This window comes from Octodon degus, unplaced genomic scaffold, assembly GCF_000260255.1.
Source record: "Octodon degus isolate 3935 unplaced genomic scaffold, OctDeg1.0 scaffold00158, whole genome shotgun sequence".
Taxonomy (NCBI): domain Eukaryota; kingdom Metazoa; phylum Chordata; class Mammalia; order Rodentia; family Octodontidae; genus Octodon; species Octodon degus.
The window spans coordinates 2,390,891-2,406,740 of NW_004524734.1; positions in this window are offsets into that span (position 1 = coordinate 2,390,891).

The following is a 15,850-nucleotide window of genomic DNA, read 5'->3' on the forward strand; positions in this document are numbered from 1 at the left end:
AGAAGAAGAAGAAGAAGAAGAAGAAGAAGAAGAAGAAGAAGAAGAAGAAGAAGAAGAAGAAGAAGAAGAAGAAGAAGAAGAAGAAGAAGAAGAAGAAGGCTAGTAATCTCCAGGTTGTATGGGCATCATTCATTCATTCACTGAGTGACTGTGGATCCCTCGTAAGTGTCAGGTGCTGTACTGTGATCTGGTGTTCAGAACAGTAGGTCAACAGGACAGTACAAAGTACAAAATATATGATAAAGACTCATGCAAATGTTTGGTTCTATTTCCTATTCTGCATATAAGCACTAGAATGGAACACATCACTATGATAACTATAATCACTGTGATTATTGTTACAAAATCCACATGTTACAGCCCCATTTCCTAAAAATGAGTTTTCATTATAATCCTGTGAAATAAAAACACTACATCTTAGAATATAAATGAAAGATGGGGACTTTTCATGGTAAATAAAGCATATGTGTAAACCAGTATTTTTATCTAGAAAAATCTAAATAGCATTTCTGTTGTTCTTGTTTTGTAGCTTAAAAAAAAAAAAGAAGCAAATGCCTCCCCTAATTTTCTCCCTGTCCATGCCTTCCACACTCATCCATTTCCACTCACCCTGGTTCTTATTGTCGCCCACCCAAGCCTGGGCTCGGTAGGACTAGGGATGGAAAGACACAAGTAGTAGGAGGTAAAGGCTGTGCTGTGATTCTGCTGTGTGAATTAACTGACTTTTTTTTCTGATTGGGACTGTAACTGATGGAGAAATAAGAGTTATAGGTTAGGAGATTTTAGGATGTCAGGCAAGAACAGTCAAGATGGGAGTTGTACTCCAAATCTTTAAACTTGTTCTAAGAACAGCAAGAATCATTCCAAACTTGGTGTGGGGCACACCTGAAATCCCAGTGCTCAGAGAGGTGGAGGCAGGAGGAGTGTCAAAGTCAAGCCCCGCCTGGATAACTTAGTGATTTATTGAGACTTTCAGTCTGAAAATAAAAATGGCAGGGCCAGGGATACAGTTCAGTGGCACCGTGCCTGCCTGGCAAGCTCAAAGTCCTGTGTTCCATTCATAGAATCAATCAATCAGTTGATCAACCAAGCTAGAAAATGGCTGGGGTGTGTAGCTCACTGTGAATGTCTGCAGGGAAAAGAAAGTCATTCCAAAGAAGGGAGGAACTGCTGAGGGTCACGGCCTGCCCTGCGTGCCCAACTGGAGAGGTTATTGCCACATGGGCTGCAGAAGTCTTCAGCAGAGACGGTGGAGAGGTGCGGGACAGGCCCTCTCCCTTCACCTGTCTCCATCTTATAGGTTGTGTTAAATGGTTAATAAATAATCTACTCCCCATTTTTTACTTTGTTTTGATTTCCCCAAGAATTCTCTTGTTTATGAATACCGACGTTCTAACCATAATTTTACCAAAGCTTATCAAATTAATCAACCATGTACTTACTTGATATATCAACATTAAGTCAAATTTTTGATCAGTTTTCTTCAAAGGCAGTTAAATGGCTATTATTTTCTACTTTCATTTTCACTTTATTGGGATTGGTCCTTTATACCTGTTCTTTTCATGTAAATTTTACATTGCTGTGACTCATTTTTTAATTCTCGTGTCCATATTCATCCTATTGATTTGCAAATTGTTGTGGTGGTCCTTCTTCCAGATACATTTGCACGCACGCGCACACACGCACACCCCTCACCCTACTCCCTACCACACTGACCTAAGGATCATTATCTTGCCTTTGGGTACCTGAAAGGCGTTTTTCTCTAGCAGCTCCGTGGGCTTTCGCTCTCCTAGGCGCATGTGTTCTGCACCTGGCTTCCCTGGTGATGACTGCGTGCTGCGCATCAGGAGGTCAGCAGAGGGAACGAAAGTACTGAACATCAGACTCGCTGTTCCGAGACGAGACGTAAGGGAGCAGACTGTCCCAGCTGGCCTGCGGTTTCCTGGCTGGACCTCATGTATAATCTCTGAGTTAGCAAATCTTGAGAAAATTAAATATGACTCGTATATTTCCGGAAGCCTTTCATTGTCCATGAATTGTTCGATTATATTACTAATTCAATTTTTATAAATACTCTTATCATTCTCTCTACCGTTCCTAACTGCTTAAAGTGTTAGCAAAACAATGGCTAAATGCCACATCCCAGGTTGTCAGAGTGCTTGTCTCTTAAGATTCAGTAATAAGGGTCAAAAACAAAGGATCAGAAGTCATACTCTTTCTTTTTCTTCTTTCTTTTTCTTTTTTTCTTTTTCTTTTTCTTTGTTTTTTTAATTTACGACAGGGTCTACAGGGTCTTACTGCATAGACTGAACTCGTAGTGATCCTCCTGTTTACAGCCTCCAAAGTGTTCCTATTACAGGCGTGCGACACCATACCTAGTCTTAATCGCTGTCTCAGTGCGCCCCAGGGGCGGAGCCCGCACGGCAGGCCCGGGGCATCCGCTGAGCTATTTGGTGGGCCCTCTTTCTGATTGTCATAATTCATCCACTAAAATGCTTTACAGGGCTCAGGATGAAGCTCTGTGCTGAGCCCTCATCCTGCATGCTCCTTTCGTGGATTTTGATCCCTACCATTACCCAAAATTACTAAAATTTAGTATTACTGAAATTACTAAATATATAAAATACATCATTAAATATTTGCATTTTAAACACTAGTGATCCCTAACATTAAGGAATGGAATCACAGTTTCTTGTAGGCAATCCAATTTAAAATGATAATGCCTCAAAAAAAAAAAAAAAAAAAAAAGCATAAGTGTGCTAACCCTCAATTCTATTTGACCTTTTATTTTATTTTAAAGATAGAACTGAAGCAACAGATAATTTGGAAATATAGACAAACCTGAAATAAACAAGCATTAAACAATGTGTAAACAACTTTCTCTAACCATGTTATTTGTGGCTTTGATAAATATACTATGAAGGTCAGAGCTGTGGGGTGCCAGCCCTTTAAGTGTATGGCTCTGGGTTGTCATTAGAATTTAATCTGCTTAATGTACCTTGAGGAACTGTGAAAAGTTGAGGGGCCTCCCAGGCCCTGAGGATGGGTCAGGGCCCCTTGCTGCCTGGCTGTCCTCTTGGGGTGTGTCCCATTAAATTGGCACCATCCTCTGAAATTTCTCCTTCCTGTACCTTCACCTCTCAGTCACCCAATACTGCTAAAGTTCTTCTTAAAGCCTGCATTCAATTTTTAATAATCCACAAGTGGATCATATTTCAACTTTACATCATTCTAAAATTTTTATATATAATATAATAATGCAAGCATTTGTACATACAAATCTTTATGAGTCTGGTTATAAGGTAGAATTACTAAGAAAAAGACAACCCTAAAGATGTTTGTAGGTCTTCATTCACATAGCCAGTTGTCCTCCAGAAAAGTTGGGTCCATCAACTGTGGAGAAGCATCCCTACAGCACCGAACTTCAACACTAGCCACATTTTTCTGCTGGCCTTTGCTAATGTGAAACAAACACAGTGTTGTCTAAATTGGCATTTCTTCGCTAGTAATTCTAAACACTCCTTGTACGTGCTGATTTTAACTTCTTTTGTTGTGGATTTCCCATCTGTGTCCTTTATTGGGACATTTATATTATTCCAGTTGACTAATAAGCATTTTCTGTATTGGGACTATGTATTTTTTGTCATATACGTGCCTTTTCCTTTTCATATATAGAGGTGTTTTTCTAATCCCCTGTCTTTCTTTTCTTTTGCTATCCCAGTGCTGAGGATGGGTCTCACACATGCTTGGCAAGTCCTGTACAGCTAAGCTACATTACCAATCTTCCCAAGTCATTCTCTTGTGACAGATTATAAAGTATTGTAGAGTATATGCCTGAATGTTTTGGGCTGAGAAACACCTTTGTGTTGGTTTGTTGGTTTGTTTTTATGCATTTGGTACAGGGTCTCACTTTGCAGCTCGGACTCCTAGTGATCCTCCTGTCTCAACCTCCCCAGCTCTGAGATTACAGGCGTGCGTCACCTTGCCTGGTCTCAGTCACCAGCTCAACACATCTGGGGGCAGGACTGGTGCAGCAAGTAGTGCCAGGGATCAAACCCTGGTCCCTGTGCTTGCCTAAGCAGGTGCTTAGTGCCCTGAGCTATCTCGCTGGCCCTGAGAAACAGTTCTATATCATTGCACTTATAACATTATACAAAATAATTTATAGTTTTTAAGGTAGTATTTAATTCTTAAATACAAAATTGCACTTTGATTTGAGCCGCTGGGTCTGCATACTAACAGATGTAAATAAGCATGACCTCTCCTAACAAAGAAATACCTGATTGGGTAGTAACTTGTGGGAGTTGATAATAATGGAATGGTCCACGTTTCCACAGTTACACTTTGTGAATTCCAAAGTGCCTTCGCAAATATTTGATTACAAAATGAGAATATAGCCAATGGCTGCCAGTCTGTAATTACTTGCCCACTATGGTCTTTTCCCTCCCATTCCAATAAAGGAAAAAGAGAGATTAACAAATGTAAAACATGGACAAGTTCATAAATGGAAAATCTGATTTCTGCTGCTTTGAATTTAACTTTCATGTATTGTCTTTCATACCTGAGATCCAGATTCTCACAAAACTTTAATACTTCTAGTGAGGATTGAAAGCCTCAATGAAATCATTGTACACTGTGTGCTAGATACAAATTTTCTAAATGAGAAAACATTTTATCTTCAAGGAGCTGCTCTACCAGAAAGGGAGCATCATCACACTTACAAGTAACAACTTTAAAAATATTGACTCAGATTTCATTTTTATGTAGTTATCTATTATTATATAAAACAAACATGTGTATACTTTATATGAATAACATTTTTTCCTAGTTGAAACCATCCCCAGTTTCTATTATATTTTGCAGAAAGACCACTTGGGGGGGAACACAAGAACAGCAACAATGAATAGCATCTTATCAAATATTTGTTATGTGCAACTGGAAATATATGAATGATTCATATGGATTATTTTATTCCACCCCCTACCAATTCTTTAAGGGAGAAACTGCTATTAATTCAATTTTACACACATACACACACAAACAGAGAAGTTAAATAACCTCCTCAAAGTCAGGTAGTTAATGAAGAGCAGAGCTAGGTTTCAAGCCCAGAGTTTGAACAAACTGACTGCTCTCACCCCAGAAGAGCACCGGGCTGCGTGAGACAAGGTACACCGGAAAGGTCTGCCTATAAAGCACGAATATAACATTTCTATGCACCCAACACTGTTCTAACCCTGGATCTTATCAGTAGCACTATTGACATTTAGAATACCTAAAATACAATCCTCTATTGGGGCCCTGTCCTTTCTAGGGTGTTCAGGCAGTTTTGACAACAGCAATAGCAAGTTGCCTACAGATATTGGCAAAATAGCTCCCAGTTGCAAACCACTGTGGCAAACCCTTCTCTTATATTAAGTCATTTAACCCCCATAACGACCCTGTGAAATTTGCTACTATCATCATTTCCATTTTGCTCACTTCAAGCCAGTTCTATTCTGGGTAATCTAATCATCTAGAAAGTGAATTTAAAAGACAATTCATAATCTGGGTCAGCCTAATTACTTCTAATTGTATTACTTGCAGATAATTGTCTACATTGGCCACATAGCAATACCTAGATTAACACATTTTGTAGGAAAAATCATTCTTTTAACAAAGTTAGCAGGAGTACAAAGGAGAGGGCCCTGGGAAGATCCAATCTCCTCATGCATTTTGCAGGTCATTCAACAAATATTTACTGAACATGTCTAAAATGTCAGGCAGTCTCCTGAACCCTGGAGATACTGAGCCGAACAGGCAAAAATCCTTGCCTTCACATTCCAATGGGAATAAGCAGTCACATGAAAGACCATAATCATGAAAATATGCTTTAAGGTAATCTTAGTCATTCTGGAAAAAAAAAATTCAAACAAAGCCTGAAGGTGAGACAGTCTGCCCAACAGTCGGGCTGCACATGGGTTGCTTTGATCAGGATATTGATATAGGTCGAGTATAATTCCATTTCTATGACACTGGGGCAGGAGAGTGGACTACAGGAATGGAAACTAGATAAGTGGCTGCTAGATGGAGGAGGTGGAGGGAAGGATTGACAACAAAGGGACGCAGGGGAATTGTTAGGATCACGGAAATACGTCATAGCTTCATTATGCTGGTGATTATGCAACCATTGTGTGAGTCATACACTAGAGAGGGTAGATTTTTATTGTATACAACTTATAGCTACTCTCGCTCAATCTCTGTCTCTCTCTGTCTCTGTCTCTCTGTCACTGTCTCTGTATCTCTGTTCCTGTCTCTGTCTCTGTCTCTGTCTGTCTCTGTTTCTCTCTCTTTCTCTGTCTGTCTGTCTGACTCTCTCTCTCTCTCTTTCTCTCTCTCTCTCTGCCCTCTCACATAGTCTCTTTACTCTTTTAGAAATAGAGATTACTAAGAAAAAAAAGGAACTGTAGTGCAGTTTCTGAGGCTGGCAGCTCTCCCCTGAGCCAGAGCTTGAGCTTCATTGACAAGAACTCCAGAGGGGAGGAGATGACAGAGATGCTTTGTTCATCCCTTTCAGTGACTTCGGTGAGACTGCTGCAGAGAACCGCAGGGCATGAAGGCACCCGGAGGTCACCTCTTCAACAGCCCAAGGAGTCAGCCAGGCCAACTCAGGAGACAAAGCCAGCTTCAGAGGACCAGAAAATGTGCTCAGCATTGTTCCAACACTGGACTGTGCTTCTTTGGATGCATTTCTGCCCCAGAGGGAAAAAAAATCCAGTTCAATCCAGACCACCATGTTGAGAATGTGCCTAACTGGGCAGCAGAGCTGCAGGCCTTCACATCTACTCCCTGGAAGTGGTTGGCCTCTTTCTGCCTAGCCCAAGCCAGGCTGCTTTGCCAGCACCGTCCCCATCACAGTCACCTGTGGCTGGAAGGCCATTCATTTTCTACAAACAAATCCTGCTGTACTAATGTGGCTGCTTATGCTGGAAAGAACCTGTTGGAGTCACTTTCACTGAAAGGACTGATTTGGGATGGTTTACGCAGCTGGAGCACTCAGAAAGAAACAAAGAAGGGAAAATCACCTGGAAGGAATTTCTAGGACTACTATAGTATCCCAGCCTTTAATATAGTTTTAAAAATCTTTGTTTATTTATTTATTTATTTATTTATTTATTTGGTACAGGGTCTCACTATGCAGCTTGGACTCATAGTGATCCTTCTGTCTCAGCTTCCCTAGTGCTGGGATTACAGGTGTGTGCCACCATGCCCAGTTTTGGGGCTGGCACAGCATGCCCAGGGTTCCAGGGCTGGCACCAATGTAGTACTGGGGATCGAACCTGGGTCCTTATGCTTGCCAGGCAGGCACTTAAACCACTGAGCTATCGCCCCAGCCCTATCCCAGCCTACAGCAGCAAAGCTTCTAGCAGCTAATTTGACACTGAAAATGTATTAACTTAATTACATGGATAAAGAGAAATGCATGATCAAAATATTCTTTGTAGTGCTAGAATAATATAATCACTTTTGACTCTTTGATAAAGTAAAATCAATTGCTCAGAGTCTGAAAGTTATCATGTCCAATAAATGCAGTGTCAGGTTAAAAAAAAAGAAAAACAGGCTTCAGCTAGAGAGTCCTTCTGAATCTAAATGATGCCATTTCTTGATTTTCTTGGGGCTGGAGCAGGGGAGAGCAAGACACTTGTTTTCCTTCTCCTCTGTGTTGCTTACATTATTGACTCTGAGTGTCTTCAGATGTGTACAGTGCGTGCCGCCTTCTCATCACCCGCTGTTTTTCTATCGCAGGTCAGCTGCTTGTTACTCAGAATCTTCCCTCAAGAATTCTGGGCTAAGTAGAGTCTCCAAATATAGAATGCAAGTGTGAACACAGACTTGTGTATTTCAGAGAAGATGAGCAAAATGAAGTTTAGCGAGGAAGAGTGAAGACTAAGAAGAGCACCCCGGTGGACACATCTGTGTGGGTCATTGTCATTGAGTCACTTCCCCATAACAAGCAGCACAGAATCCTCTGGGCTAAAGGCCTTGCAATAGTTGGTAAGTATTGCTGAATGGGTACTTTATTGACAAATTATCAGCAAAGTAACAAACTTGAATTCTTAAATTTGTATAGCAGTCATGGACTTCTCTGAATGTATGAGAAGAGAAAGCAGATTAAGTGGGGCCTGTCTGTTAGTGATCAGGAAGCAATATAGCGAATAAAAAAATATATCCTGGAAAACTTTTTGTGCATTTGTTTTGGGTACGAGGAGTGGAACTCAGGACCTTGCGTTTGCCAGGCAGGAGCTTCGCCACTGAGCTGCATCACTGGCCCTTCCTGGAACATTTTTTAACTCATGAAAAATCAACACCAATTAGTAGTTTTGCAACAGTTATTTTTAAAAGTTTAACTATACTGAGATACTGGAATAATGTTTAATGCATGGCAATAAACACGAATACTTCATGTTTATTCCCTCATAACCCTTGTCCTTGTAAGCTTTATAGAATCCTAAATTGAAAACCATCTAAAGTTTCATGAAACTACTGGTACCAAACTATAAATTAGAGGAAAATTCTTGTAATTCTCAGGGAGAGACATGGTCATACTCTAGTAAGTTGCTATTTCTCAAAGCTCTGTAGGCAGGGGATATTTTCATTCATTCAGTCAGAAAATATTCATGAGTACTTATAGTCGTAGTCAAGGAAACAAACAAATAAGACAATATTCACAGTTCAGTGAGTAACTGCTAAAATAGAGGGGCACCCGGTATATTATGAGAACATATTCAGCCTGGAAAATTCCAGATGAAGATTTCAGAAGGAGGTGATCCTGGAGTTGAGTCTAGATCTACCAGATATCAGAAAGAGGGGTATTCCAGATGAAAGAACAAAATTAAAGGCAGAATAGTGGGGGAGAAGTAATGTGTGGTAGACACTGTGTAGAAAAGGATCTTAAGCTCCCAGCCAAGGTTGCCTTCAAAACGACAGAGGATCACTACAGCATATTAGGAAGAGTCCTGGAGGATGAACAGACCTCAGCTTGTATTTTGTACTGTTTTCCACATAGAAAGTGCAGTCTGATTACAGGAGATCGACAGGTGAATGAAAATGTGTGCATGAGAGAATGCACATTTCTTCCCATGCCCCTAGCACTGTGTAGGGTAGTTTTTATGTGAGCACTCTGGGGACTACAGACCGTGAGCTGGCAGTGGGCTTGTAGTGAGTGTAAAGAGTCCTCCCAGCAGAGGGGCCCACATGTTGTTAGCACAGTCCTGCAGTGTGACTGGGCTGTGTCATGTCCTACTGACCAGAATGAAGAATGGAGCCCATCTGAATCACTTTTCCATCCCAGAGCTACAATATCCCACACCTAAAACCTAAAAGACCATGGTTGATTTTGACTCACAGCTGTAAGAGAATTCAGTCGGTAGTTGGCTGGCTCCAAAGCAGGAAGGCCAGAGTAGAAGGTCGGGTGAGGAAACTGCTCACATCCTGGTGGTCAAGAAGCAGAAAGAGAAGGAAGGGGCTGGGAAGGGACATCTACCTTCGCAGGTCCAGCCTTCAGTGGTGCTGCCTCTTCCAAGCAGCCTTGTCTCCTAACAGCATATTTGGCTATGGAGTCATTAGTGGTCTAATCCACTGATGGTATGGGGCCTCCATGGTCCAGTCACCTTCCAAGAGCCCCACCTTGGACACCTGAGGCTTTAGGAGCACATTTGAAATCTAAACTATAACACACAGTGGGAGAGCAGGTAGGGCTTTTAACTTTGGCTCTGGTTAGGACAAGTTTGATGGCTTTCATATGGTTTTAGTTACTTCACTTATTGCTGAGGCAAAATACCAAACATCCAAAGTTAAAGGAGGAAAGATTTGTTTAGCTCGTAATTTATGGAGGTAGGTTCTAGTTCCTAACTGCCCAGCTCCAAGGCAGGAAGGCACAGCAGAAAGGCACTGCAGAGAAGAAGCAGTTCATCGTGGGCAGAAGGAAGCCAAGCAAGGGACAAGACAAGCCTCTTTTGTCCCTTATATTGTATGCAAGCTACTTAGGGTTGGCAACACTCACATCCTTAATCCTAGGGCCCTTGAGTCTAGTATTTTACCATGAATCAATCCCAGACACTTCTGAAAAAGCCCCCCTATGACGGCGTGAGGCTCTGGGGGACATCTAGACACAGCCATAGCACATGGGAGGCAGAAATATGACCTTAGTATGTGGAGAAAGAAAAGGCCTGGAGGGAAAGACACTAGACAGATTACCTGCAAATTTATACCTGCCCATTACAGGTATAAGTTTGTTCCCGGAAGAACTGAGGGTTGGGGAGATAGCTCAGTGGTATAAGTACCTGCCTGGCAAGTAGAAGATCCTGAATTTAATCCCTAGTACCAAAGGGGGAAAAAAAAAGAATGGAAAATGTGGAGTAGCTGAACAAATGAAGTTAAGTTAATGTAAAGTGATTTACATTTTCTTAATAATTTCAGTTTTACTTTCCTTTAGATTTTAGTAAAGTTTATTTTAAAAATTCTAGGTTGGTTTGCCTGGTAGATATCCAAGGGTTGATTGGTTAATTGATATTTGGTATTTGGTCCAGGTTGACACAGCGAGCAAATTATCCTGGGGAACCAAGATAGGCAGAGTATATGGAGAGCCCTTCCCGGTCCTCATTGTGGCCCAGGAAGTTTATATTTGCAATCCCATGGAGAAATTATTGGAATTGTAATAAATTAATTTCAATCTACCACTTACAGAGCAACTCACAGCATAAAGATACAAGAATGCATCCAAAATGGTAGAGAGTCAAGGGATCCTGAGTCCAGCCACAGTGATGGCTACTAGGGACAAAGGTCTTTACCAAGCACTGAACCCAGATTTTATTCATTTGTGAAGAAGGGAGTGGTTTGAGGATAAGTGACTGTGAGAGGGGCAGAAAGTAGGTGAGTGCCATGAGCTGGGCTAGGCAGAAATCGTAAATTCACCTACCTCTGCAATATGTAGTGAAAAAGATATGCGGAAATAGTAATCTGCATTACACAGCTGAGAAAGTATCCACTGCTTGGGGTTGGTGCTTCAACTCTGACATGCAATCTTTCAAGCCCAACAAGTCATAGCCTCTATCTCGAGTCTCAGCTCTAGTGAGTGTGGGGCATTGGCTCTTCACCCTATCTTGTCCTGGATCACATCAGGGTACAAGAGGGGATCTGAGGAAATACACCTCTCCTCTTCAAGGACCACACACCAGCACCGCTGCAGGACTGAGATGCACTGCTTAAAGCCAATTAAAGGGAAAAGGAAAAGTTCTAGCCAGCTCTGCACATGTCAACACTTGGAAATGAGTTCAGGCTCAGTCAAGATAGAGACAATTGCTCCTCTTTCAAGCAGAGTCACCCAGGTGGTCTTCCACAAGAGAGAAAACCTGAGGTTAATTGCAAGGGAACACATTTTTGTCAGATGCACCCAACCATCTCTGTTTTCTATCTTGAAAATATTTTTACAGGGGTATGGTATGATCCTACTCTCTACAGGGCCTCATATACGCTTGGCAAAGTACTCTACCACACCCTTAGTCCTAGCTCTGTACCTTAACAGACTGTTTTGACTTGAGCCCTTTCTTGAACAGCAGATATACTGCTAAAAAAATCCTAAATGTTTTAAAGGACATCCCATTTCTAGGCTCCACCTTTTGAACATACACATTGCATATAATCATAGTTTTATCCTTTAATCCTTTCCATCCACATATCAGTAATCAAAACAGAAAATGAAAAGTCAAACTATTTATTTATGAAGGGCATCTGCACACTATGATTAAGTTCTATTTACTGTCAGTATGACATTTCACCCAGATTAAAACATGAATTATGTAAGGATGGAGGGAGGGGTGATCCCTTTCCTGCCCATCCTAAGGGTCCTGGCTGACACCTCTATCATAAATGACAGGTGAACAAAAGAAAGCACAACAAATTGATCAGTTTTCCATGATGTGGGATTCTTCAGAAAAAAGACTCGAAGATATGGAAGCAGGTAGCTGCTTTTATAGTTAGGTTTAATGAGGCAGGGACAGCTATACAGAAATGTGTGTGGTAAAAAGGCTCTGAGCCAATAGGAGCAGACCAAGCAAGGGAACCTTGCAAGACCCAGCTGTGTAAATTCTTCACCCCTCAGTTGTAGCTTTTCTTCCCCCACAGATAGGGGATCCTTGTGGAACAAAGATCTTACGTTCTACAATCTAGCAGTGCAGATCAGAGAATATCCTTATGTTCACCACTTACATGGAAAAGTAGCTATGATAATTTTAGGCTTTGTAGCTGGTTTTGGGGGGAAAAAGAGTTCTGGCTTCGAAGATCCTGTGTTCAATCAGCTAAGGGTTCTTTTTGGAAATCATGAATCAACACAGTGGGGCTTGACCAGTGGCTTTGGTGTTACAGCTTTGGGACTCCAAGTCCTATAAGACAGGCTGATCCCTACGGATCCTCATCAAATGATCCCAAGAAAGGTCACTGATTGCTGCTGACTGCCACCCAGTGCCACGCATTAACAATGGTCCGTGTCAGTGGTTGTTGCTGGCCTTTGTCGGTCATCACTGTGTCCAATCGCAGGTCTCCACTATGAATCTCCACTGATCTTTCTCCATTTATCCCTCCCAGGTCTCTAGAATTCCCTAAAGGCTAACAGCCCCTGATGTTTTAAGGTCTTTTTAAAATAACCTTCTCTGGTAGCACACTAGGAAATAATTCTGTGTAGTTTTGCAGATCTTTTCTAGTCAACACTACCTGAAAAATAATCACCAGCAGATTTATAGAACCACCGGAAAGATAGTCTGTACCACTCTACAGGTAAGCCAGTACAGAAGTACACTGAAGACAGCTCTCCCATGGCAATGCCAGGCCAGGAGAGGCACCTTCTACAGAGCAGCAGTTGGCCTGTGATTGACCAAAAGACGAGCCTGCTCATTGGTCCAAATTGGAGCTTATTGATTGGTCTGAATTGGAGTCTGCTGATTGATGCAAATTCAAGCCTGATGTTTGATACCAGTTCAAGCCTAGCTCAGTCAGAACAAACATGTCCTTAAGTGGCTGTAGGACCTCTGAGACAGTCCCAGCTATAGCTGTCAATCAACACATCCTCCCTTCTGGCTGAGGTGAGGGAGAAGACACACCCATCCTCAGGCAGGATGAATCCCATTTTCTGTGACTTGCCTTGAAGAATGAAGCTGAAAAACATTAGGCCAGGACAAGGTTATAAACGATGAGGATGGGGCCAGGGAGATAGCTCAGTGGAATAAGCGTTTCCCTGGCAAGCACAAGGGCCTGAGTTCAATCCCTGGTTCCGCTAAAAAAAAAGAAAAGAAAAGAAAAAAAAACAAACGCTGAGGTTGCTTTTTGAGACCTTTATTTTGGATACTATTTCTCTGTGCCCCTACAATTGTTAACCTTGCTGTCATAATTATTGTCAATTAAAATTACTTAAGCACTTATAAAACACCATCGTGTCAAGTTATCAGTATAAAATTGTAGGTTTAATTATTTCACTTCTGATGATTGCTGTATTTTCTCCTAGAGATAAATATTAAGACTTTTACACATGCCATGCTGGCCCCACCCCCAGGGTGCACTGAGATGGCAACTGAGACTGGGCGTGGTGACATGCACCTGTAATCCCAGCGCTTTGGAGGCTGAAAACAGCAGGATCACTATGAGTCCAATCTGTGCGGTGAGACCCTGTAGACCCTGTACTAAATACATTAAAAAATAAAAAGAATAAGACTTTTATACCATTTACAGATCTATCATTAAATTGAGCCATTTATGAGGCAAATCATATGGTCTTAGCTTAAATTCTGAGCTGTAACTTCTTCAAATGCTATTGCTCAGTATTGCCAGAAAGAAAGATAAAAATAGCCTTTCCAATGCTAATTTTAAAATGAGTAAAACTAGCCTACATTTTAGAAATATGCCTAAATCATATGTCTCAAGATACATCCCTTGAAAGCCTTTGACCACTATTAAAAAAAAAAAAAGAGTACAAGCTATCTCTCCTATGTAGAGTCATTTTTCCATCCAAAAAAAAATACTTCCTCAGCAGTGAAATAAGTAAAGCTCTGTTCTGCTAGTGTTTACCTTTCAGTGGGAAGAGACAATCTAACAGATGTCAGGGGTGCTCTGTGGATGGGGAGGGGGCTGCAGGCTTCCATAGGCTGCATAGATTGCACCTTTCTTAAGAAAGGTGATAGGAAGGAACAGGAAGGCCTTTTTGTGAGTAACTGACAGCCTGCCAGATAGAGAAGCACGGGGGGACCTGGCCAGCAAGTGTCTGGTTGTAGGCAGAGGAGGACGAAGTCCAGTGCTGGGAGAGCCTAAGACAGAGTGGTAGGAGCGGAAGCCGCGTCACAAAGGCATTTTCACTGGGCTGGTGAAGCAAAAAACCCCATTAGTAAATCAAATGAAATGTTTCAAAATAGAATGAGCAATGTATCTGATAAAAAAAAAAAAGAGACAGAAAGGTGTACGGGACTTCCTATGTCTTAAAGCAGGATTTAATTTTTACTACAATTATAATCTGACTCGACTGCAAAGCTTTTCTAACGTTTCTCATTATAAACCAGAAAGAAAAGGCTTGAAGTAAAACTCTAAAACTGAACAAAAAGTAACTATGAGCAGGAAGAATGGGGGAGGGGGAACAATGACACGAATGTCACTTGTCAAAGATCACAAATGTTAATGCTGAATTATACAGAGGGCTAAAGTAGTAGCAAATTCCAAATGTTCAGACTGAAGGTTTATACAAGTCTTTTTATTTTTAACCTAAAGACAATGCTATGGAGGTGATTTTTAATCCATGAAGGTGCTGTTGTAGGGGGTGGAGTGTTTCCTCCACACAGCTGGGATAAACACTGTATCTTGCGCATCGTCGTTGCAGCCCGCCTTGGAAGAGTTTGTGATGTTAAATCATCCCATCCTCTTCTTTTTAAACTAGCAGTCCATGTCTGTACTTCACGATTTTACATTATGTTGCTTTTACTAACCATTTCCCCAAGAGAAAAAATAGACAAAATATCCTTAAATAGCTCTCCCAGCCACCCCAGGCTGCTACCACAATTTGGCTTTGTTATTCAATTATTACTCTTCTGGACCACTTGCTTTGTACCACTTGCTCTGTACCACTTGCTTCAGGAGATGTCCTGAAGACCTGAGCAAATGTCATTTGGAGGAAATGGCCATATTTAACTATCACAGACAGCCTATTGCTAGGTCTGAGTACCAAATACCCAAACTGCAAAAATAAAGAAAAAGCATAGGGATCGCTTTGGTTTCCGTCATCACTCTGTGGAATGAAGCCCCCTCCCTTCTTTATTCCCTGAATTATGAGGGGTAAAGTGCTTTAGAGAAGTATTTGGTATATAGGCACTAGATAAATTAATGTTATTCCCAGCACCTAGCATATAGGAGCTCAATATGTATTTGCAAGAGGATTGAATAAAGAACCTATTTTTTCAAATTCCACCATTGGAAAACCACGCTATGGTCAGCAATAGTGATCACAATTCTGATGGCATAAAACCACTCCCTCGGGCATAGCCACTGTGTGGGTGAGAGGGGCTGAAGAAGGCAAACAACTCTTGCTAAGTTCTCTGAAAGCTCAGAGAAAACACAGGCCGACTCTCTGATCGCCTTCCAGCCCTGCAGAGGGACCTCTTCCAGAACTTCCACCCCCAGGAATTCCCCTTATCCCAGTTTTAAGGGGCGGGAACAACCGGAATCTTTGTCAGGCCGGCCTGCCCCTCCCCAGAGGTCCCACCGCCGCCGCTGCCCACCCCCCTTCCTCCCGTCGCCGGGGTCCCACGCGATCCGCGAGTGGGCGGGGCCTGGCGGGGGCGGG